Source organism: Mustela erminea, chromosome 5 (assembly GCF_009829155.1).
Source record: "Mustela erminea isolate mMusErm1 chromosome 5, mMusErm1.Pri, whole genome shotgun sequence".
Classification (NCBI taxonomy): Eukaryota; Metazoa; Chordata; class Mammalia; order Carnivora; family Mustelidae; genus Mustela; species Mustela erminea.
This window is the reverse complement of record NC_045618.1, coordinates 64086802-64111461: the sequence shown is the minus strand read 5'-3', so window position 1 is coordinate 64111461 and position 24660 is coordinate 64086802. Positions and strand designations below refer to the sequence as shown.

At 39.6% G+C, this 24660-nt stretch overlaps 1 long non-coding RNA gene across 1 annotated transcript in view; it reads left to right on the top strand.

The window, feature by feature from the left end:
* LOC116590984 overlaps positions 1-24660 on the top strand; it is a 26674-nt gene extending 2014 nt beyond the window's left edge. Inside the window, exons 3-4 of the long non-coding RNA XR_004285797.1 lie at positions 3658-3768; positions 24262-24660. This is a non-coding gene — a long non-coding RNA (uncharacterized LOC116590984). The remainder of the gene's footprint in view (positions 1-3657; positions 3769-24261) is intronic.

Genomic DNA, 24660 nt, shown 5'->3' with positions numbered 1-24660 from the left:
ACAGTTCCTGATTCTAATCCCCCACCTCTCTGGAGGCCCTGAGGAGGACTAGACTCTGCCTGAATATTAAGTACCTCACTGCAGTCCTAGTCCTTATCATGGGGCATGTATGAGAGCAAAACAGCCAGTCTGCTCTGCAGTCTGTTTGGATATGCCCTTACTTGGAACTAATATTACATGTCAATTTTATCTCAATTTGAAAAAAAATGGACATGGCCCTGAAAATCCTTTCCATAGCAGAGAAGGAGAAATAAGAGTACTAGCAAAATATCAGATGGTGGTGGTGCTTCACCTTGTGTGACACATGAAACAATGTTCTGCTACATCTCCGCCCCACCATTTGCAGATCTGAATCTGGCAAAGCTTGGAGAAGAGATGTGCAGGCCTCATCTTCTGCAATCAGACAAGAGTGCCACGTGGAGGCAGAAAGCCAGAATAGGTTGTAGGGAGAAGAAGGGGACAGTTTCCATGGCAACTGCAGAGAGGAGGCCTTTAGCTAGCGTATAGCCTCAGTATAAGGGTCAGCAGCAGTCAACCACAGGCTCTGCTTCCATCGAGTCTGACAACGAGGTTAGACAATAGACCTGAAAAGTATAGGGAAGGACCACACACTGATCAGATGGATGGTAAGGGCACAGATTCAGGTCTATGATCTCAGGCCCTGCTAGAATTAGGTTTGCAAAGGCAAACTATGATAATACTGAAATTGCACATACATGCTGGATGAGCATTCAGCAGGCTGTTCTTTAAAAGGCAGAAAATGTCCTAGAAAGACTGACTGGGGGTATCTCTTAATTACCCCACTCTTTTCTTGGTTTCGTGGTTTTCTTGGTTAATCCCAGCCATTGGGTGATGATCCCAGTGTCATCATCATATTATCAGAAAATATTTTCAAGCATCAAATGGCACACAGCACTGTGTACACAATGCTCTATAAAGAAAACTATGGTGTTTAGCATCAGTATCTATGTTTCAGAATTTTAAAGCCGAAGACAGAAAACATGCACATATGTAAAAGGCACAGAAAGCTGAATAAAAATATTGAAGAAATAGATGCATGAATTGCAAAGTACATAAAAACCCATTTTGTGTTTAGGAAGAGGGTGCTATGGCAGGAGCCTAATAATAAAAGGATGTCACTCAAAGACCAGTCCAAAGGGATTATTGGGCACCTGTGTTATGCATGATTGTGAGGAACACCCATTAGTATGTGGTGGTTATAGAGCCCACTTTGGTATTTCCTTCAACGATGGACCGCTGGAATGACAAAATATGATTTTTTAAAAAACATTTTATTTATTTATTTGTCAGAGAGAACAAGCAGGGGGAGAGGGAATAGGAGAAGCTCCCCACTGATCAGGGAGCTTGACTCGATCCCCAGTCCCTGGGATCATGACCTGAGCCAAAGACAGATACTTAGCTTACTGAGCCACCCAGGCACCCCAATATGATCTCTTGGGAACTCCCTTATTCTATAGTTTCTTCCACACTCTTGTCATGTAGAATTAACAGATGTAGTGATTATAACCAATGCTTTTCAAACTGTTTGTGGTGAAGGGCTCTTGAATTGCAGAAGGGGTCTCTAGGGATCTACCATTGAAAGGGGAGGTTAGAGGAGATGCAAAAAGAAGATACTAAAAAAAAAAAAAAAAAAAAAAAAGGAAGATGCTATAATAGGCTCTTTCCTTGGGTGTGTACTGCAGTGGGCATAAGGCAGAAAACTGTATAAATCTGGAATAGTATGAAAGGTAATTGTAGCTTTGGCTAAGTGTAAGCCAGTTAAAGGATTCTCAGAACTTCACCAGTTCATAATATGTAGTGATAAGTTATTGAATGGGTGAATTATGCACATATTTAACAAAGTAGGAGGGCTATATTTAAATATTTTCTGGAAACAATTTCATATTTGGCGTTTAAATTAAATTTAAAAGTTTAGTTGTCCTCTTAAGAAAATTGGAACTTTGTGAAGATTAATTGCACTCATCCTAAATGATGTGTATGTGGGAGAGGAGGGCTTTCAATGCTTAAGGTCTCCACAGGACTTAAGCCAGCTCTGGTAATTCATAAAGAAGAGACACTGACTCCTCCCTTACTTCTAGCCTGATGAATGTCATTAGTTTTTCTGAGGATCTGAGCTCATTTGGCAGAATTCCAGCCTGCTCTTCTGGATTGCATGGTCTTATCAACTAAAATATCCAAAAGGAGATGCATGCAGCTCAGATTCCCACCCTGTACTCTGTTCTGCCTATAAAGCATTCTTTACACAAAGAGAGGAGTGTTGGATTACAGGATTGCTGTGTCAGAGTTTTATCCTTGGCTTTTGGGGAAAATAATGTGATCATAATGTATACTGGCAGCCATAGGGTCACCTCTTAGCATGAAAAGCTGGTTTATCTGCGGAGGCACTGAGTAGAATCATCTCTAAAAAGGTTGAGGTGGGGGAGAAACTTACATTTATTACTATGTCTGGCACACAGAGGAGGTCCACAGTAATTATCTGTTGGATAATTTTCCTAATTGCTATTTGCTAACATTAAATAATGGGAAAAACACAGGCATTGGATTTATCCTCTCCCCAAAGAACATTGCAAAAGGACAATGAAGATATTTACCCCTTTTTCTCCCTCACTTCCCTCATTCTTTTGTTGAAGAAAGTAATTCCCAAGAGTAAAAAAAAAGCAACATTTAGAGATACTATTTTCCCTTACCCATTCCTTTAGCCTGTGAGATGGAAGTTAGTGTTGGTCTGTGGTCAGTACTTTTCTTTCGCCTTCTGAGCAAAGCTACCTCTTACTACAGGAACTCTATGGGTTTTCTTGGGGTGGTAGAGATGCTGGTCTTAAAGGTAATCCAAATCTAAGTGTATAACTTAGTTTTGAGGCCATGCCTGTGTGTGAATCAAATTTTACATCATTTTTTAAAGGTATTTGTAGAATAGTTACTTGCCTTGAAGGAGTGCTTGAGTTGAAGAAGTAACATTCCCTTCCAGTATCACAAAACCACAATTACCCTTTCCCTTCCTTCTTAGTTCTTTCCTTAGCTTCCTTCATAATATACCCTAACTTCTCTTTCTAATATTACCTCTTTATTTTTTTAAGGTTTTATTTATTTGTTTAACAGAGAGAGAGAGAAAAAACAAGCAGGAAGAGTGAGAGGGAAAATGGAGCTTGATCCCAGGACTCTGGGGTCATGACCTGAGCCAAAAGCAGATGCTTAACTGACTGAGTCACCTAGGTGCCCCTCTAACATCACCTCTTGCAAATACTTTGCATTAACCCTTAGTCAGTCAATCTGAACCACTTGTGTTTCCTTCACTCTTTCTTTTTTTTTTTTTTAAAGATTTTATTTATTTTAGACAGAGATAGAAAGCATGAGTGGGGGTTGGGGGAAGGAAAAGAGGGAGAGAGAATCTCAAGCAGACTTCATGCTGAGCGTGAAGCCCATGGTGGGGCTTGGTCCCACAACCCTGAGTTCATGATCTGAGTCAAAACCAAGAGTTAAATGTTTGACCGACTGAGCCACCCAGACACCTCATCCCTCAGTCATTCCTCAGAACTTTCTGTTCAGGCTGTCTCTTTTTCCTTGGTTGCTTTGGTTCATCCTCATTCTCATTTAGTGATTTATTTACTTTACCCTTTTGATTTGCTTTGTTTATAGAACAAGTCCCATCTCATTCCAAAAAGGATTTAAGGAGTATGACCAAACTCAAACACAGCTGCTTCTATGAAACTAACTTCCACAATTGCCAACTGTGTGAACTTGGGCAAGGTGCTTATCCTCTCTGTGCTTTAGTTTCCTCTTCTGTAAAATTGCATCCCACCTTATTGTTATTTTGAAAATTAAGTGGAACAATCTCTTGAATATGCTCAGAACAATGTCTGGAATTAATTTACTTATTCATTCCTTCAGTAATATTTATTGAGCACTTACCATGTGCTAGTGCACACAATACACAAAGACTCCTGCTCCTGTGGGGCTTACATTCTAGTGGGGGAGACAGATAATTAGTAAAGAGGTAGATGATATAGTCTTTCAGAAGTGATTAGTGCTGTGGCAAAAAAGAAGATAAGGTAAGTGTGACTGAGAATGCTGATGAGGGCTGTGGTCATGGGGAAGAATGGTGAAGGGATAGGAGAGGTTGCAGTGTTTTGTTTTGTTTTTAAGATTTTATTTATTTATTTATCAGAAGAGAAGGCACAAGCAGGGGAGCAGAAGGCAGAGGGAGAAGTAGGTTCCCCACCAAGCAAGGACCCCCATATGGGACTTGATCCCAGAACCCTGGGATCATGACCCAAGCCAAAGGCAGATGCTCAACCAACTGAGCCACCCAGGCATCTTGAGGTTGCAGTTTTAAATGGGCTAAGTGTTATTGAGAATATGAGACTTGAGCAGATTTGAAGACAATAAGGGAGATAGCCACTTGAATATCTGGCAGAGGAGTCTTGTAGAAAAAGAGGATGGCTAGTACAAAGTAGCGGTGTGCCTGGTACATCCAAGGAATAGCTGGTGCCCATTGTAGCTGGAATGGAGGAGTAAGAGAAAGAAGAGTAAGAGATGAGATTAGGGGAATAACAGGGACCAGATCACATGGGCTTTCCCTTTTTTTTTTTTTTCTTAAAGATTTTATTTATTTATCTATTTGAGCGAGAGGGAGAAGGAGGACAAATGGATGGAGGGGCAGAGGGAGAGGGAGAAGCAGACTCCCTGCTGAGCAGGGATCCTGATGTGGGCTCTATCCCGGGTCCCAGGGATCATGACCTGAATAGAAGGCAGAAATTTAACCAACTGAGCAACCCAGGCACCTCTCTTTTTTTAAGATTCATTTATTTTAGAGAGAAAGCACTCAAGTGAGCATGGGCGTAGGGGTAGGGGCAGAGGGAGAGAGAGAATCTCAAGCAGACTCCTCACTGAATGTGGAACCTGAGGTGGGGCTTGATCTCACAACCCTGAGTTCATGACCTGAACTGAAATAGAAAGTCAGATGCCTAACTGATTGAGCCAAGCAGGTGCCCTCATAGGGCCTTCCTTATAGGCATTGTTGGACTTTGGTTTTTTTCTCTGAGTGAAATGGGGAACATATGCAAGCTTTTAAACAGAGGGATGAGGGGCACCTGTGTGGCTCAGTTGTCAAGTGTCTGCCTTCGGCTCAGGGTCCTGAGATCCAGCCCAACACTGGGCTCCCTGCTCAGCAGGAAGCCTGCTTCTCCCTCTCTCACTCCCCCTGCTTGTGTTCCCTCTCTGGCTATCTCTCTCTCTCTCTCTCTCTCTCTCTCTCTCTGTCAAATAAATAAATAAAATCTTTTAAAAAATAAAAATAAACAGAGGAGTGATATGGCTTGACTTAGATTTTTACAAGATCACTTTGGCTGCTGTGTTGAGAATAATAGACTGTAGATATTGTAAGGGTTATAGTGGGAAGTCTCTCAGGGATCTTGCCATGATCTGGGTAAGCAATGATGTAACTCAGACTAGAGCATGTCAGTGGAGATGGTAACAATCGGTGATATTCTAGACATATAGTATTTTTAAATTTTTAGTATTTTATTATTTTAAAAAATTTTAAAATTTTTATTTATTTGACAGAGATCACAAGTAGGCAGAGAAGCAGGCAGAGAGAAGTGGGGAAGCAAGCTCTCTGCTGAGCAGGGAGCCCAATGCGGGGCTCGATCCCAGGACCCTGAGATCATGACCTGAGCCGAAGGCAGAGGCTTTAACTCACAGAGCCACCCAGGTGTCCTAGATGCATAGTACTTTAAAGGTAGATCCATCCTGATTTCCTGTCTAGTCAAATGAAAAATGAGAGAGAAAGAGAATAATGACTCCAAAGATAAACCAAAAACTTAAAACCTCCTACTCATAGGAGGACAGAAGAAGCAGACTGTGAGGCAGCCAGGGATGGGAAGGTAGACTTTTAAAAATTTAACTTATTTTGTAGATTTGACTTTGAAATAGAAATGTTTTAAATAAGTATGAGCCAAAATGAACTCAAAATGAACAATCTGACAAATAACGTGATCAAGTATATTTTTTAATCTAGACATCTATAAAGGAAGATAACCCAATTATAAAGTGGACAGTTTGAGTGGACAGCCACAAGAGAAGATGCACACATGGCCAATAAATACAGGAAAAAGTGTTCATCATTAGCCCTAGGGAAAGGCAAAGTAAAACCACAGTGCAGGGGCCCCTGGATGGCTCAGTGGGTTAAGCCTCTGCCTTTGGCTCAAGTCATGATCTCAGGGTCCTGGGATTGAGACCCACATTAGGCTCTCTGCTCAGCAGGGAGCCTGCTTCCCCCTACCTCCAACCCCTGCTTGCCTCTCTGCCTACTTATGATCTCTGTCTGTCAAATAAATAAATAAAATCTTTTAAAAATTAAAAAAAAAAAAACCACAGTGCACTATCACTTAACACCCACAGAATGGCAAAAGTTAAAAAGACCTATAGCACCAAGTGTTAGCAAGGTTGTAGAACAAATAGAACTCTCATACACTGCTACTAGTAGTATAAAATGATATAACTACTTTAGAAAAGTATTTGTAAGTTTTTTGTAAAAAAAACAAATACCTGTCTTATGACCTAGTAGTTCCATTCCTGGACAGTTACCCAAGAGAAATGAAAACACATGTGTCTGCAAAAAGAGAGTTGTGATGGCTGTTCATAGCAACTTTATTCATAATAGCCCCAAACTGGAAACAATCCAATGTCCATCAGTAGGAGAATGGATAAACAAATTGTGGTAGCTTCATGCAATATAAAGATAAAAAAGAAACTACAAATGTACACAACATAGATAAAAAGTAAAAAACATCATTCTGAACAAAAGAAACAAAATACAAAAGAATATTGTTAGTTGGTCTCCTGGGAAAATAATGCCAAGACATAATTAGATGTGCAAAAGAGAGGTGCCTCGATGGCTCAGTTGGTTAGGCAGCTGCCTTTGGTTCAGGTCATGATCTCAGGGTCCTGGGATCAAGCCCTGTGTTGGGCTCCCTGCTCAGCAGGGAGACTGCTTCTTTGCTACTCCCCCTGCCTGTGCTCTTTCTATCTTTCTCTTTCTGTCAGATAAATAAATAAAATCTTTTTTTTTTTGGAATTTTAAAAAATTATTTCTTTTCAGCGTAACAGTATTCATTGTTTTTGCACCACAGCCTGTGCTCCATGCAATACGTGCCCTCCTTAATACCGACCACCTGGTTCCCCCAACTTCCCACCCCCTGCCCCTTCAAAACCCTCAGGTTGTTTTTCAGAGTCCATAGTCTCTCATGGTTCACCTCCCCTTCCAGTTTCCCTCAACTCCCTTCTCCTCTCCATCTCCCCATGTCCTCCATGTTATTTGTTATGCTCCACAAATAAGTGAAACCATATGATAATTGACTCTCTCTGCTTGACTTATTTCACTCAGCATAATCTCTTCCAGGCCCATCCATGTTGCTACAAAAGTTGGGTATTCATCCTTTCTGATGGAGGCATAATACTCCATAGTGTATATGAACCACATCTTCCTTATCCATTCATCCATTGAAGGGCTTCTTGGTTCTTTCCATAGTTTGGCAAACGTGGCCATTGCTGCTATAAACATTGGGGTACAGATGGCCCTTCTTTTCACTACATCTGAATCTTTGGGGTAAATACCCAGTAGTGCAATTTCAGGGTCATAGGGAAGCTCTATTTTTAGTTTCTTGAGGAATCTCCACACTGTCCTCCAAAGTGGCTGCACCAACTTGCATTCTCACCAACAGTGTAAGAGGGTTTCTCTTTCTCCACATCCTCTCCAACACACATTGTTTCCCGTCTTGCTAATTTTGGCCATTCTAACAGGGGTAAGGTGGTATCTCAATGTGGTTTTAATTTGAATCTCCCTAATGGCTAGTGATGATGAACATTTTTTCATGTGTCTGATAGCCATTTGTATGTCTTCATTGGAGAAGTGTCTGTTCATATCTTCTGCCCATTAAATAAATAAAATCTTAAAAAAGATGTGCAAGAGATTTATCTGGGGAGTGTATTGGTTATCTATCAATTTGAAACAAATCAACACAAAATGTAGCAGCTTAAAATGGCAAATATTTATCATCTCACATAGTTTTTAAGGATCGGAAACCTAGGAGCAAATTAGTTGAGTTATTTTGGCTTAGGATTTCTCATAAGGTTGTGGTCAAGTTGTTGGTTGAGTTTATAGTAATCTGAAGGCTTGACTGAGGCTGGATATCTCCTTCCAATATGGCTCACTCGCATGGCTATTGGCCGGAAATCTTTAGTTCCTTCACCATGTAGGCCTTTCCCTAGGTCTACTTGAGCACCCACATGACATGGCAGCTGGCTTCTCTCAGAGCAAATGAACAAAGAGAAAAGAAGGAAGGAGACACAATGCCCTCTTATGGCATAGTTTTGGAAGTTAGACACCATTACTTCTGTCTTAGTCTATTTATTAAAAGCAAGTCACTAAGTCTAGTCCACTCTCAAGAGGAGGGAAATAGGCTCTGCCTTTTGAAGGGAATGTCGATGAATTTATGGGCATATCTTAAACCACTATAGGGAAGGATTAGGGAAAGACAGAGAGAGCCTTCAGACCAAGGTACAGGTCTGACATCTGTGGAAGGAGAGAAGGAAGAAATAAATCTTTGAATGGAAGAGTCTTGTCCTACAGCATCATTCCAAGAAAGGTTTGGACTGATGAAGAACCTTTAAGTCAGGCAGGTGGGCAAAATGGTTGAAGGAGATTAATTGAATGGTGATGGATGGTAACACCCACTTATTGATAAGTGAATACTTTGTAATGTGTACAAATATTGAATTATTGAGTTATTGTATTATATTGAGTAACATATACAAATACTGAATTATTGTGGTGCTTGGATGGCTGAGTCAGTAAAGCATGTGACTCTTGAGATAGGCGTGAGTTCAAGCCCCAAGTTGAGTGTAGAGATTACTTAAAGATAAAATTATTTTAGAAACCCCAAATACTGAATTATTATGTTGTATACCTGAAACTAATATGTCATACACCAATTTTACCTTCAAAAATGTGAGCAAATCTATTGGCTTAATGTACCAATTAACCTAAGACCTAATGAATATTAAAATGGCCCTGAAGAACAGGCCCTGGCAAGAAAAAAACAATTCAATAAATATTACATCCTTTAAAAATTACCTTCAAGTCAAAAGCACCTGTTGGAGGCATCTTGCCTATCACAGCATTGGACCTGCTTTTATAGCCCTGCTGTGCTCTGTCATTCGCTGGGATCAGCCTGTGGGAAGTGTGGCTTTGGTGCAAATGCGGTGGTAGATCCCAAAAGGCAGCAGGTAGGGTCATTAGTTATTTATGCCCCCAAACGCAGATTTCAGTGGTGCGTTTTCATGGTCACTACAACTACATACTGCATGGTTAAGTTTTTGTGTAATTCCAGAATGGGCGAAACTAATCCACAGTAATAGAAAGTAAGAAAGTGGTGGCTTGGAGCTGGGGAGGGTGTGATAACTGATTGCAGAGGGGCACAAGGGAACTTTTGAGGAAGGTGAAAATGTTCTATTTCTGATTGTAGTGGTGGCTACACACACACACACACACACATTTGTCGAACTTATTAAAATGCTACACAAAATGGGCACATTTTATTGTACATAAATGATATACAAAGTTTGCTAAAAACACAATGAGATAGGACTTTACCATGACAATATCAAATGGTATTGAGATGTGCAGCACCTAAATTTCTCACGTGTTGTTAGTGGGAGTAAAAAGTTATACAGCCTTTTGGAAACTTTGGCAGTTTCTTACAAAGTTAAGCAAATGCCTATCCTGTGACCCAACTGTTCCACTCTTAGATATCTTTGCAAGAGAAATGAATATATATGTTCCTGAAAGACCTATTTGTGAATATTGCAAAAGTTTGTTTGTTTGTTTATTTATTTATTTATTTATTTATTTATTTATATTAACGTATAATGTGTTATTTGTTTCAGAGGTACAGGTCTGTGATTCATCAGTCTTTTTTTTTTAAATTTGTAAAGATTTTATTTATTTATTTGACAGACAGAGATCACAAGCAGGCAGAGAGGCAGGCAGAGAGAGAGGAGGAAACAGGCTCCCTGCCGAGCAGAGAGCCCCATGTGGGGCTCGATCCCAGGACCCTGGGATCATGACCTGAGCCAAAGACAGAGGCTTTAACCCACTGAACCACCCGGGAGCCCCGTGATTCATCAGTCTTACACAGTTCACAGTACTCACCATAGCACATACCTTCCCCAGTGTCCATCCCCCAGCCACCACTCCCTCCCATCTTCTTCCACTACAGCAACCCTCAGTTTGTTTCCTGTGATTAAGAGTCTTATTGTTTGTCTCTCTGGTTTTGTCCCATTTCATTTTTTCCTCTCTTTCTCCATGATCCTTTGTTTTGTTTCTCAAACTCCGCATATCAGCAAGATCATATGATAATTGTCTTTCTCTGATTGACTTGTTTCACTTAGCATAATACCCTCTAGTTCCATCCATGTCATTGCAAAAGACAAGATTTCATTTTTTAATGGCTGCATAGTATTCCATTGTATATATTACCACTTCTTCTTTATCCATTCATCTGCTGATGGACATTTAGGCTCTTTCCATAGTTTGGCTATTGTGGACATTGCTGCTATAAACATTCAGGTGCACGTGCCCCTTAGGATAACTACATTTGTATCTTTGGTGTAAATACCCAGTAGTGCAATGCTGGACTGTAGGGTAGCTCTATTTTCAACTTTTTGAGAAACCTCCACACTGTTTTCAGAGTGGCTGCACCAGCTTGCATCTCCACCAATAGTGTAGGAGGGTTCTCCTTTTCCTGCATCCTCACCAACATCTGTTATTTACACACTTGTTAATTTTAGCCATTCTGACTGGTGTGAGGTGGTACCTCATTGTGGTTCTGATTTGTATTTCCCTGATGCCAAGTGATGTTGAATATTTTTTCATATGTCTGTTGGTGATTTGGATGTCTTCTTTGCAGAAATGTCTGTTCATGTCTTCTGCCCATTTCTTTTTTTTTTTTTTTTTTTTTTTTTTTTTTTTTAAAGATTTTATTTATTTATTTGACAGAGAGAAATCACAAGTAGACTGAGAGGCAGGCAGAGAGAGAGAGAGGGAAGCAGGCCCCCTGCTGAGCAGAGAGCCCGATGCGGGACTCGATCCCAGGACCCTGAGATCATGACCTGAGCCGAAGGCAGCGGCTTAACCCACTGAGCCACCCAGGCGCCCCTTCTGCCCATTTCTTGATTGGGTTTTTTATTCTTGGGTGTTGAGTTTGATAAGTTCTTTACAGATTTTGGACACTAGCACTTCATCTGCTATGTTATTTGCAAATATATTTTCCCATTCCATCGGTTTTCTTTGGGTTTTATTGACTGTTTCCTTTGCTGTGCAAAAGCTTTTTATCTTGATGAAGTCTCAAGAGTTCATTTTTGCCCTTGCTCCCCTTTGTCAAATGCATTTTCTGCATCTATTGAGAATATCATATGGTTCTTGTCCTTTCTTTTATTAATGTATTGTATCACATTGATTGATTTGAGGATGTTGAACCAACCTTGCATCTCAGGAATAAATCCCACTTTGTTGTGGTGAATAATCCTTTTAATGTACTGTTGGATCCTATTAGCTAGTATTTTGGTGAGAACTTTTGCATCCATGTTCATCACAGTTATTGGTCTGTAATTCTCCTTTTTGATGGGGTCTCTGTCTGGTTTTGGGATCAAGGTAATGCTGGCCTCATAAAATGAGTTTGGAAGTTTTCCTTCCATTTCTATTTTTTGGGACAGTTTCAGAATAGGAATTAATTCTTCTTCCAATGTTTGGTAGAGGGCACCTGGGTGGCTCAGTTATTAACCATCTGCCTTTGGCTCAGGTCATGACCTCAGGGTCCTGGGATCAAATCCCGCATCAGGCTCTGTGTTCAGTGGGGAGCCTGGTTCTCCCTCTGACTGCCTCTCCCCCTGCTTGTGTTCTCTCTCTGACAAATAAACAAATAAAATCTTAAAAAAAATAAATGTTTTGTAGAATTCCCCTGGGAAGCCATCTGGCCATGGGCTCTTGCTTGTTTGGAGATTTTGATTACTGTTTCAATTTCCTTACTGGTTATGGGTCTGTTCAGGTTTTCTATTTCTTCCTGGTTCAGTTTTGGTAGTTTTTGTTTGTTTGTTTTGTTTTAAAGACTTTATTTTACTTATTTGAGGGAGAGAGAGTGAGAGAGAGCATGAGAGGGGGAAAGGTCAGAGGGAGAAGCAGACTCTCTTTGCAGCTGGGACCCCGATGTGGGACTTGATCCCGGGACTCCGGGATCACAACCTGAGATGAAGGCAGTGGCTTAACCAACGGAGCCACCCAGGCACCCAGTTTTTGTAGTTTATACATCCATTTCTTCTGGATTGTCTAGTTTGTTGGCATATAGTTGCTCATAATATGTTCTTATAATTGTATTTCTTTGGTGTCAGTTGTGATCTTTCCTCTTTCATTCATGATTCCTTTCTCTTTTCTTTTTGATAAGTCTGGCCAGGGGTTTATTGATCTTATTAATTCTTTCAAAGAACCAGCTCCTACTTTCATTGATATGTTCTACTGTTTTTTGGTTTCTATTTCATTGATTTCTGCTCTGATCTTTATTATTTTTCTTCTCCTGTTGGGTGTAGGCTTTATTTGTGGTTCTTTCTTCAGCTCCTTTTGGTTTAGGGTATTTGAGACCTTTCTTGTTTCTTAAGAAAGGCTTGTATTGCTATATATGTTCCTCTTGGGACCACTTTGCTGCATCCCAAAGATTTTTTTTTTTTTAAAGATTTTATTTATTTATTTGACAGAGAGAGAACACAAGTAGGCAGAGAGGCAGGCAGAGAGAGAGGAGGAAGCAGGCTCCCCACCGAGCAGAGAGCCCGATGTGGGACTCGATCCCAGGACCCTGAGATCATGACCCGAGCCGAAGGCAGCGGCTCAACCCACTGAGCCACCCAGGCGCCCCACATCCCAAAGATTTTGAACAGTCATGTTTTCATTTCTATTTGTTTCTGTGAATTTTTTAAATTCTTCTTTAATTTCCTGGTTGACCCATTCATTCTTTAGTGGGATGCTTTTTCACCTCCATGTATTTGAATTCTTTCCAACGTTCCTCTTGTGACTGAGTTTGAGTTTTTTTTTTTTTAAAGGTTTTAATTTATTTGTTAGAGAGAGAGAGAGAGATACAGCGCGCAAGCACAGGCAGACAGAGTGGCCAGCTAGAGGCAGAGGGAGAAGCAGGCTCCCCGCCGAGCAAGGAGCCCGATGTGGGACTCGATCCCAGGATGCTGGGATCATGACCTGAGCCGAAGGCAGCCACTTAACCAACTGAGCCACCCAGGCGTCCCCTGAGTTTGAGTTTTAAAGCATTGTGGTCTGAAAATATGCAGGGAATGATCCCGGTCTTTTGGTACTGGTTGAGACCTGATTTGTGACCCAGGATGTGATCTATTCTAGAGAATGTTTCATGTGCACTAGAGAAAAATGTGCATTCTGATGCTTTGGGATGGAATGTTCTGAATATATCTGTGATGTCCATGTGGTCTAGTGTGTCATTTAAAGCCCTTATTTCCTCACTGATCTTTTGCTTAGATGATCTGTCCATTCAGTGAGGAGGTGTTAAAGTCCCCTACTATTATTGTATTATTGTTGATGTATTTTTTGATTTCATTATTAATTGACTTATATAATTGGCTGCTCCCATGTTAGGGGCATAGATATTTTAAATTGTTAGAACTTCTTGTTGGATAGAACCTTTTAGTTTGATATAGTGTCCTTCCTCATCTCTTATTATGGTCTTTGGTTTAAAATCTAACTTGTCTGATATATGGTTGCAACTCTCTGAAGTGAAGAAAATGTTTTATATCTTGATTGATATGTATGTTTCACAGATACATTTGTTAAAACTCATCACATTATACGACTAAGCACTGTGCATTTCATTGTATTTAAATTTAATCTTGGGGCGCCTGGGTGGCTTAGTGGGTTAAAGCCTCTGCCTTCGGCTCAGGTCATGATCCCAGGGTCCTGGGATTGAGCCCCACTTCGGGTTCTCTGCTCAGCAGGGAGCCTGCTTCCTCCACTCTCTCTGCCTGCCTCTCTGCCTACTTGTGATCTCTCTCTGTCAAATAAATAAATAAATATCTTAAATAAAAAATAAATTTAAAAAATGAATTTAAAAATGAATTGAAAAAAATCATTCATTTCAAAAATTGAAAAAAATGAATTAAAAAATAAATTAAAAAAATGAATTTAATCTTAGTTAAAAAAGTAAAAATGGTCACTAAAAATAAAAAACAAAATGAAATAAATTAACCACTGCATTAAATTAGTAGAATTATTTCAAATGACTCTAAAATACACTAATTTAACTATACTGGTTTTAAAAATTTTTATTGTAAAATACACATAAAATTTACCATTGTAGCCATTTTTTTTTCCATTATAGCCTATTTTAAGTGTCTTGTTCAGTAACACTAAATATATTCATAGTGTTGTGCAACCATCACCATCTTTATTCCTCTTTTTATTTCATAAGACAGAAACTCTGTACCCATTAAATCAAACCTCCCCATTCCTCCTCTCTCCCCGGATCTTGGCAGCCACCATTTTACTTTCTGCCTCTATGATTCTGACTACTCTATATAATTATGTAAGGTATATAAGTACTTCATATAAGTGGATTTGTCTTCTTGTGAGCAACTTATTTCCTGTAGCATAACGTCTTCAAGATTCATCCATGTTGTAGCATAAGTCTTAACTGTACATTTTTTATGAGATGTACCTTAAGGAAAAAATTAAACTGGAGAGGAATGCTAAACTTTTTTCATTGTCTCATTAGTAATAATATTGGCATTTTTCTGAAATGATTTTATATATATAGAGAGAAAGAGAACAGAATAAAGATTAAAGATAATGTTAACCTTATCAGGAACCAAGTTGTTAATCATAAGAGAGATACAAATATAAGATCAAGAAACTCTGGTAAAATCCCTGAAATCCTAAAATTTAATTGGAAAAAGCAAAACAGTGACCAATCCAATGTTAGCAATAAGCTTTCCAACCATCCAAACTGTGGTCTCTAAATGTGATTTACTACTAAAACGAACCAAGGCTTCTCAGAACATCTGATTCCAGATCTGCAGCAGGAAATTAACAAGGTGAACTTGGAACATCTTCTTACAACAGAGAACAAGCAAGCTATCAAAGACCACTGGAATAGAGTCAGAACGACTCTGGAGCTAATCTGAAGGGATTTCCACAGTCCAAAGATGTGATGATATGCATTTCAAAATGAGCAATAACTGCAATGTATTGGATATGCTAAATGTGTTAAAATCCATGAGTTCATAATGAGACTAAAAGCAAAAATCTCATTGGTCATTTTTGGAGTATGCTAAGGAATTTCATCATTTGGAGAGCTATTCTCTATTATGTCGAGAAACTCAAGTCATCAATTTGAAAACTAGCAAATCAAAAGAAAGAATCAAGCATTTATTCTGCCTTTCCTTATGTAATCAAATGTTTGATGAAGGAAAATTTCTTAGTTACAAGAGAATTCCAGCTAATAAATGAAGACAGTATGTTAAAATTAGAATATCACTATTTTGCAGCTCTTAGTGAAATAATAATGCTTACCTATGACTGCTAAACTATCAAGTAAAAAAAAAATCACATTTGAGCCTACTTATCAATTGTAACAAAACAAAAATACATTCAACAAGATGTTATATGTCTCCTGATAAGAGGCAATAGGAAGAAACTAGTGATGTAGTATATGTTGGCTAATTGAATTTAAATAAAAAAAAAAAGATGCAATAGGAAGTAAATGATAGCACATATGAAGTATTCTTGCCAAAAAAGAAAAAATGGAACATAAATCATAACAACTCTATATCTAACTGCCTAGATATAGGAAATAAGAAGAGACAAAGAAATACATCAGATGACACCATGGGGATGCAATAAAAAGAAACCCACACTACTGGAAATTTTACAGAACAAATGACCTAGTTTCATCAACAAATATATAAATTGCAAGAAATAAAAATGAGGAGAGATTTACAGATTAAAGGGTAGCTAAGAAAAGAATCATCCAAATGCAATGTGTAAATCTTGTTTTGGAACTGCAAAAAAAAAAAAAAGAAAAAGAGAGAGAATTGGAGAAATTTGAACACTATATATTTGGTAACATTAAGAAATTACTGTTAATTTTCTTTGTGTTAGTGATATTTTTAAAAGATTCTCTATATTTTACAAACAAATACAAGTATTTATGGATGAAATTATATGGTATCTGGAATTTGCTTAAAAATAATCAGTTGGGAAAGAAGTGGGAAATTGGATGAAACAAGACTGGATGTTTGTTGATAATTGTTGAAGTTGGTTGATAAGTACATGGTTATTTATTTTCTTTTTCTATTAAAAAATGAAAAGAATATCTCTAAGCTTTTTGTTATAAGCAACAGGAAGGATGAAGTTTCATCCCCATCACTGAGATGGGGAAGGCTGCAAGTGGAGCAGGTTTAATAGAAAAGATGAGTTAAATTTTAAGCATATTGAATTTGAGATGTCATTTGAACTCCAAATGGAGATACTGAATAGGCAGTTAGATATATAAATTTGGGATTTGGGAGATAGGTCTAGGCTGAAGATATAAAGTTGGGAGTCATTAACCTGTAATGACATTTATAGCAATGAGTTTGGATGAGATCAAAAAAGGAACAAGAGTAAACATAGTAAGTGCTCCATAAATATTCATTATAAATATGATTAAAACTATCACTTTTGGGGCGCCTGGGTGGCTCAGTGGGTTAAGCCGCTGCCTTCGGCTCAGGTCATGATCTCGGGGTCCTGGGATCGAGTCCCACATTGGGCTCTCTGCTCAGCAGGGAGCCTGCTTCCTCCTCTCTCTCTGCCTGCCTCTCTGCCTACTTGTGATCTCTGTCTGTCAAATAAATAAATAAAATCTTTAAAAAAAAAAAACTATCACTTTTGATTTCTTTCCTCTCTGAACTCCTACAATACTTTTATTGTATTCTGTATTATAGTTACTGTAATATATTTACATATTATATATATAAATGTGGGAAATACACACACACACACACACACACACACACACACACACTTATTTATTTATTTATTTATTTATTTATTTATTTATTTTTAAGATTTACTTATTTGGGGCACCTGGGTAGCTCAGTCAGTTAGGCATCTGCTTATGCTCTGGTCGGGATCCCAGGTCCTGGGATTGAGCCCCATGTTGGGCTCTCTGTTCGGTGGGGAGCCTGTTTCTCCCTCTCCCTTTGCTGCTTCTTCTGCTTATGCTCTCTCTCTCTCTGTGTCAAATAAATGAATGGACTCTTAAAAAAACAGATTTACTTATTTATTTTAGAGAGGGAGTGAGGTGTGGGGAGGGGTAGAGAGCGAGGGAAAAAGAGAATCTTAAGCAGACTACCTGCTGACCGTGGAGCCTGAGGCAGAGCTCAATCTCACATCCCTGAGATCATGACCTGAGCCAAAATAAAGAGTCAGATGCTTAACCGACTGAGCCACCCATGCACACTGTGGGAATTAATGTCATAATCATCCTTATATATTGCTCTCCTTCCACTACCACCATAGAGCCAGAATGGTGTCTTGCATATAACTGACTTAAAATCAATAAGTGAACTAGAGTTTGTAAAGAAATTTCTGATCAGTGCTATGGATTTTCTGGCTTCAGTTTCATGAGACTCCCTATACTGATGGGCTTATATGTTAGCAGGGCCAAAGTGTGTTACTGTAGCTCTTGCTAATTAGCACACTGGTTCTGTATAGCCTAAATCAGCCTTTGGGATCCAGCCCGATCTAAGACAGTACAGAGGAGAAACAAAGTCATATTATATGGTCAATTAATCTTTGACAAAGGAGGCAAGAATATGCAATGGCAAAACATCTCTTCAATAAACGGTGCTGGGAAAACTGGACAGCTACATGCAAAAGATCCAAACTGGACTACTTTCCAACACCGTACACAAAAATAAACTCAAATGGATTAAGAACCTAAATCTGAGACCTGAAACCATAAAAATCCTAGAAGAGAGCCCAGGCAGTAATCTCTCTGACATGGGCCATAGCAACATTTTTCTAGATATGTCTTCTGAGGCAAGGGAAACAAAAGCAAACCTAAACTATTGGGACTCTATCCAAATAAAAAAGCTTTTGCACAAAAAAGGAAAACTTCAACAAAACCAAAAGGCAACCTATTGAATGGTAGAAGATAGTTGCAAATGACATATCCAATAAAAGGTTAGTATCCAGAATATATAAAGAATTTATATGGGACATAGGGGTGGCTCAGTTCTTTAAGTGTCAGCCTTCAGCTCAGGTCATGATCCCAGGGTCCTGGGATTGAATCCCACATTAGGCTCAGTGTTCAGCAGGAAGCCTGCTTCTCCCTCTGCCTGCTGCTTCCCATGATTGTGTGTGCACTCTCTCTCTCTGCTAAATAAATAAATAAAATCTTAAAAAAAAAAAAAAGAACCTGGGCGCCTGGGTGGCTCAGTGGGTTAAGCCGCTGCCTTCGGCTCAGGTCATGATCTCGGGGTCCTGGGATCGAGTTCTGCATCGGGTGCTCTGCTCGGCAGGGAGCCTGCTTCCTCCTCTCTCTCTCTCTCTGCCTGCCTCTCTGCCTACTTGTGATCTCTCTCTGTCAAATAAATAAATAAAATCTTTAAAAAAAATAAAAAAATTAAAAAAAAGAACTTATAAACTCAACACCAAAAAACCCAAGTAATCCAATTTAAAAATGGGCAGAAGTCTTGAACAGACATTTGTCCAAAAAAGACATACAGATGGCCAACAGACACATGAAAAGATGCTCAGCATCACTCATCAACAGGAAAATGCAAGGCAAAACCACAGTGAGATACCATCTTACATCTGACAGAGTGGCTAAAATAAAAAACACAAGAAACAAGTGTTGATGCGGATGTGGGGAAAAAGGAACACTCATGCTCTGTTGGTGGGAATGCAAACTGAAGCAGCCACTATGGAAAACAGTATGGCGGTTTCTCAAAAAACTAAAAATAGAACTACCATATGATCCAGTAATTCCACTACTGGGTATTTACCTAAAGAATGTGAAACACTAATTTGAAAAGATATATGCACCCTTATGTTTATGTAGCATTATTTACAATAGTTAAATTATGGAAGCAGCCCAAGGGTCATCAATAGATGAATGGATAAAGAAGTATATATATACAATGGGCCATTACTCAGCCGTAAGAAAAGATGAAATCTTGCCGTTTGCAACAACATAGATGGATATAGAGTGTATTATGCTAAGCTAAATAAGTCAGTCAGAGAAAGATGAATACCATATGATTTCACTCATCTGTGGAATTTAAGAAACAGAGGACCAGAAAAAAAGACAAACCAGAAAAACAGACTCTTAACTACAGAGAACAAACAGAGAGGAGGTGGGTGGGGGATGGGTGAAATAGGTGAAGGGGATTAAGAGTACACATTTTTTTTTTAAGATTTATTTATTTAGGGGCACCTGGGTGGCTCAGTGGGTTAAAGCCTTTGCCTTTGGCTCAGGTCATGATCGGGCTTTCTGCTCAGCAGGGAGCCTGCTTCCTCCTCTCTCTGCCTGCTTCTCTGCCTACTTGTGATCTCTGTCAAATGAATAAATAAAATCTTAAAAAAAAAAAAGATTTATTTATTTATTTGACAGAGAGACAGTGAGAGACGGAACACAAGTGGCGGGAAGTGGGAGAGGGAGAAGCAGGCTTCCCGCAGAGCAGGGAGCCCAGCTCGGGGCTCAATCCCAGGACCCTGGGATCATACCTGAGCTGAAAGCAGACGTTTAACCAACTGAGCCACCCAGGCGCCCCCTGAAACAAATTTAACACTGCATGTTAACTATACTGTAATTAAAATAATAACTAAAGGGGTGCCTGGGTGGCTCAGTAGGTTAAGCATCTGACTCTTGGTTTCAGCTCAGGTCATGATCTCAGGGATGTGAGAAGGAGTCCTGTGTTGGGCTCTACCCTCAGTACAGAACCTAAATGAGATTCTTTCCTCCCCCCCTCTCCCGCTCCCTCTGATCCTCCTTCCCCAACCCTCAAATAAAGAAATATACAAAATCTTTAAAAATAATAATAGTACTTGAAAAAAAGTACAGAGAGAGGATGGAGACAAAGAGTGGCATGAAGGGCAATATGACATAGTGATATGGGGAGTAGGATACAAAATTGACACCATGTATATGATCTTACATATACACACACTTACCTCAGAGGAGTAAATATTTCATGGCTTAGTCACCCATGCATGAACAGGAATTAGCTTGGTGTCCTTGTCCACTGAAGTGTTTTATTTTCTTATATTTCTCAGCTCCAGAACATTCTCCCCATTGGGACTTAAGAGTTCAGGAATAGCTTTTTGTTTTTGTTTTTGTTTTAATCTGCAAGATGACTTTTCTCATTTTCTCATTGCCATCCTGGCTTTCATTCCTGGCAGTTTCCAAAGGCTCTAAGAATATTCCTTTTCTTGCTCTCATCCTATTCCTATGTTGGGTTCAGGTAAAATTTTCTTGTAGTTTTGGTTAGTACCACCCCTGCTTAGCTCCGATCTTGGATTATTTGGTATTGTTGCAGGATGGCAGGGTCCTTGTCTCAGGGAGTCAAAGAATGAATCTCATGGACAGAAAAGGGTGAAGTGAAGTGAAAGTTTATTAAATGAAGGTGAGAGCAGAAAAAGAAAAACTCTCTTGGGGGCCCTGGGTGGCACAGTCAGTTTGGCATCTGCCCTTGGCTCAGGTCATGATCCCAGAGTCCTGGGATTAAGCCCCAAGCTGGGCTCCCTGCTCAGTGGGGGTCTGTTTTTCTCTCTCCTACTCCCCCTGATGTTGTTCCCTCTCTCCCGATGTCTCTCTCTGTCAAATAAATAAATCTTAAAACAAACAAACAAAAAACAAAAACGAGGGCACCTGGGTGGCTCAGTGGGTTAAGCCTCTGCCTTTGGCTCAGGTCATGATCTCAGGGTCCTGGGATGGAGTCCAGCATTGGGCTCTCTGCTCAGCAAGGAGCCTGCTTCCCCCCCTCTCTCTGCCTGCCTCTCTGCCTACTTGTAATCTCTCTCTCTCTCTGTCAAATAAATAAATCTTAAAAAAAAAAAAAAAGAAAGAAAGGAAAAAAAAAAAGAAAAAGCTCTCTAGAGTGAGAGGGGTCCCAAATGTGTTGCTACTAAGGGTTTTAAGGGCCAGTCTTTTATTGAAAACTTGACCAGGAAACTTGTAGCCTTGAGATTTTTCTGCCATCTTGGTTTGAGCAGGGACTATTGGTAGCCCCATTAATGACTTACCTCTTTGAGGTCTGGTCATTTTCTATGATTTTAGTGTAGCTGCCAATGAAAAATACTCCCTAATATCCAGGGCCAGGTGGTCTGCTGTATTCCCTTACCTATTTTTCACTCTGTCTTAGAGCTTCTGCCTGCCAGGAATAGTTTCCAGCCTAATGAGGGGCCCCCATCTCTCCCTGCCTATACCTTAACCCTTTCCTAAGTCAGTACCAATCTATTGTCTCCTTTCTTTTCTCTCTCTCTCTTTCTTTCTTTCACATCAAGATCAGGAAAATAACATTGATTCAATACTATTATATGCTCTACAGACCTTATTCGGCTATCATCTATACTTCCACTGAAGTTCTTTATAGCAGAAAGAAAACCAAGTTCTTATCCAGGGTTTGGTTCTGGATATCATGTTGCATTTGATGGTTTCAAATCTGTTCAAATCTGAATTAGTTTCTCAAGCTTTCTTTGTCATTCCTGATCTTGGCATCTCTCTCTCTCTCTTTCTCTCCATTTCTTATGTCTCTAATTGAGAACTAAGGGCTGGTTATTTGCACAGCATCTATCAATTTAGGCTTATCTGATGTCTCCTTAGGGTCAGATTAAGGTAATGAATTTTTGGCAGGAATACAATTAAAGTGATGTTATGCCCTTCTCTGTGCATCGTCTCAAGTGACACAAAATGGTATTTTATCCCATTATTGGTGATGTTAACTGGAATCACTTGATTAGGCTGGTGAATACCAAATTTTTTTTTCACTGCAAATATACTACTTTATGTTTGTAATAATTTAATACATTTTAGGGAGATACTTTGAAACTAAGTAAATACCCTCTTTTCTACCAATTGTTAGTTTTAGCACAAATGATATGTACTTAAGTCATCTTTATTGTGAAATATAACACACATAAAAATGAGTACAATATATACATAGAAAGGCATGAATTATAAATTATATACCTGTTAATGCCCCTGGTAATAAAAATAGAACATTTCCAAGCACCTTGCTTGCCTCTTAAAGAGTTAAAACCCCGTTACCCCTCTAAAATTAACCACTAGTCCTGACTTTTATTGCAATCATATAGTTTCTTTGCTATTATTATTATTTGTGACCCAGGTACTCATCTTTAAATACTGAAATTTAGTGTTGTCTCATTAAAATTTTTTTTTCTTAGAGGCAAGGGACAGAGAGAGAGAGAGCACAAGCACTTGTGCAGGGGATTGCTGGGGGCAGGGCAGAGGGGAAGAGAGAGAATCCCAAGCAGGCTCCCTGCTCATCACAGAGCTTACTCAGGGCTCTATCCTATGACCACAAGATCACAACCTGAGCCAAAACCTAGAGTTAGATGCTTAACTGACTGAGCCACCCAGGTGCCCCTCATTAAAGATCTTTTAAACTAGAGAAGCCTGGGTAGCTCAGTCGGTTAAGCATCTGCCTTTGGCTCAGGTCATGATCCCAGGGTCCGGGGATGGAGCCCCATATCAGGCTCCCTGCTCAGCGGGGATTCTGCTTCTCCCTCTGCCTTCCACTCTCCTGCTTGTTCTCTCTCTCTGAAAAATGAATAAATAAAATCTTTTAACCTCCTAAATTGTAATACAAGACATATAATATAAACTTTACCATTTTAAACATTTGAAAAAAAAATTTTTTTTAAAGTAATCTCTACACCCAGTGTGGGGCTGGAACTCACAACCCCAAGATCAAGAGTCACATGCTCCCCAAACTGAGCCAGCCAGTTATCTGCATTTTAAACATTTTTAAGTACACAGTGCAGTAGCATTAAGTACATTCACCTTACACAACCATTACTACCGTACATCTCCAGAACTCTTTCGTCTTCCCAAACTGCAACTCTGTATCCAGGGCCAGGTGGTCTGCTCTATTCCCTTATCTATTTTTCACTCTGTCTTAGAGCTTCTGCCTGCCAGGAATAGTTTCCAGCCTAGTGAGGGGCCCCCATCTCTCCCTGCCTATACCTTTACCCTTTTCTAACTCAGTACCACTCTATTGTCTCCTTTCTTCTCTCTCTCTCTCTTTCTTTCTTTCACATCAAGATCATTGATTCAATACTATTATATGATCTACAGACGTTATTCGGCTATCATCCGTACTTCCACTGAAGTTCTTTATAGCAGAAAGAAAACCAAGTTCTTATCCAGGGTTTGGATAAGATAACTCCCCTTTTCCTTCCTCCCCACAACTTCCAGAAACCACTGTTCTGCTTTCAGTTTCTAAGAGTTTGCCTACTCTAGGTACGTCATGTAAGTGGAATCATACAATATTCGTCTTTTCATGTCTGGCTTATTTCACTTAGCAGAATGTTTTCAAGTTCTATCCATGCTGTGGCAGGTTGGTATCACTCTTAAGTCTTTTCTTGTAGTACCGAATTCCAGGGAGTTATGGATTGGAAAGAAAGCAAGAGGGAGGAGAACCAGGAACCCTGGAGTCACTGAATGAGAATTTTAAAGAGGAGGGAATCAGCAACACCATCATACACTGTAAAGGTCAAAGCTAATGAGGTGATTTGACAAGAAATTTTCAGAATCGATTATTAACAATCCTTTTTAGAGTAACTGCTTTGTGCTCGGAACTGTACAAGGCACTAGGTTTATGGACGCAGAAGCCAGATTGCAAAGGATTCCAGAGTTACTGGTATGGAGAAAGCCAAGTTTGGAGGGAAGTAAAACAGAAAGCCTGGGAACTTGATAAAAAGGTAAAATGGAGAGGAGATGCTACCGGGATATGGATATTTGAATACTTCTGAGGAATAATCTCTGAGGAATAATTCTGAGGAATAATCAGGGTAAGGACTGCAATCTCCGTCAGTATTCAGATAGGCAAGGATTCCACCTCCTCCCTGCACCCCACCCCAATACCACAATTTTCTGTTTCTGTTTCCAGGTAAGTGGCTCAGAGTGGAGTTAAACTCTTCAGACTGAAATCTGAAAAGGTGGAAGACAGAAAACTGCTGCTAATAACGCAGTCACAACTGTGTTTGGAATTGCCTATTTGAGAGAGACTTAGGCTGGTAAGAAGGCCTACAGCTGATTGGCTGGCTGGAAAATGAAGCTAGCCGGAAGGGGGCAGTGTGCTCTGCTCATGTCCTTCCATTGCTTCATCTGTGGCAAATTTGGGGCTCTGGAGAGATTAGAAAAGTGGATAAAAATGTACAAGGATGACAAAGAAAATGTGATTTATACAAGGACACCTGGCTGGCTCAGCTGGTAGGGCATGCGACTGTTGATCTCAGCGTTATGAGTTCAAGTCCCATGTTGGGTGGAGAGATTACCTAAAAGTAAA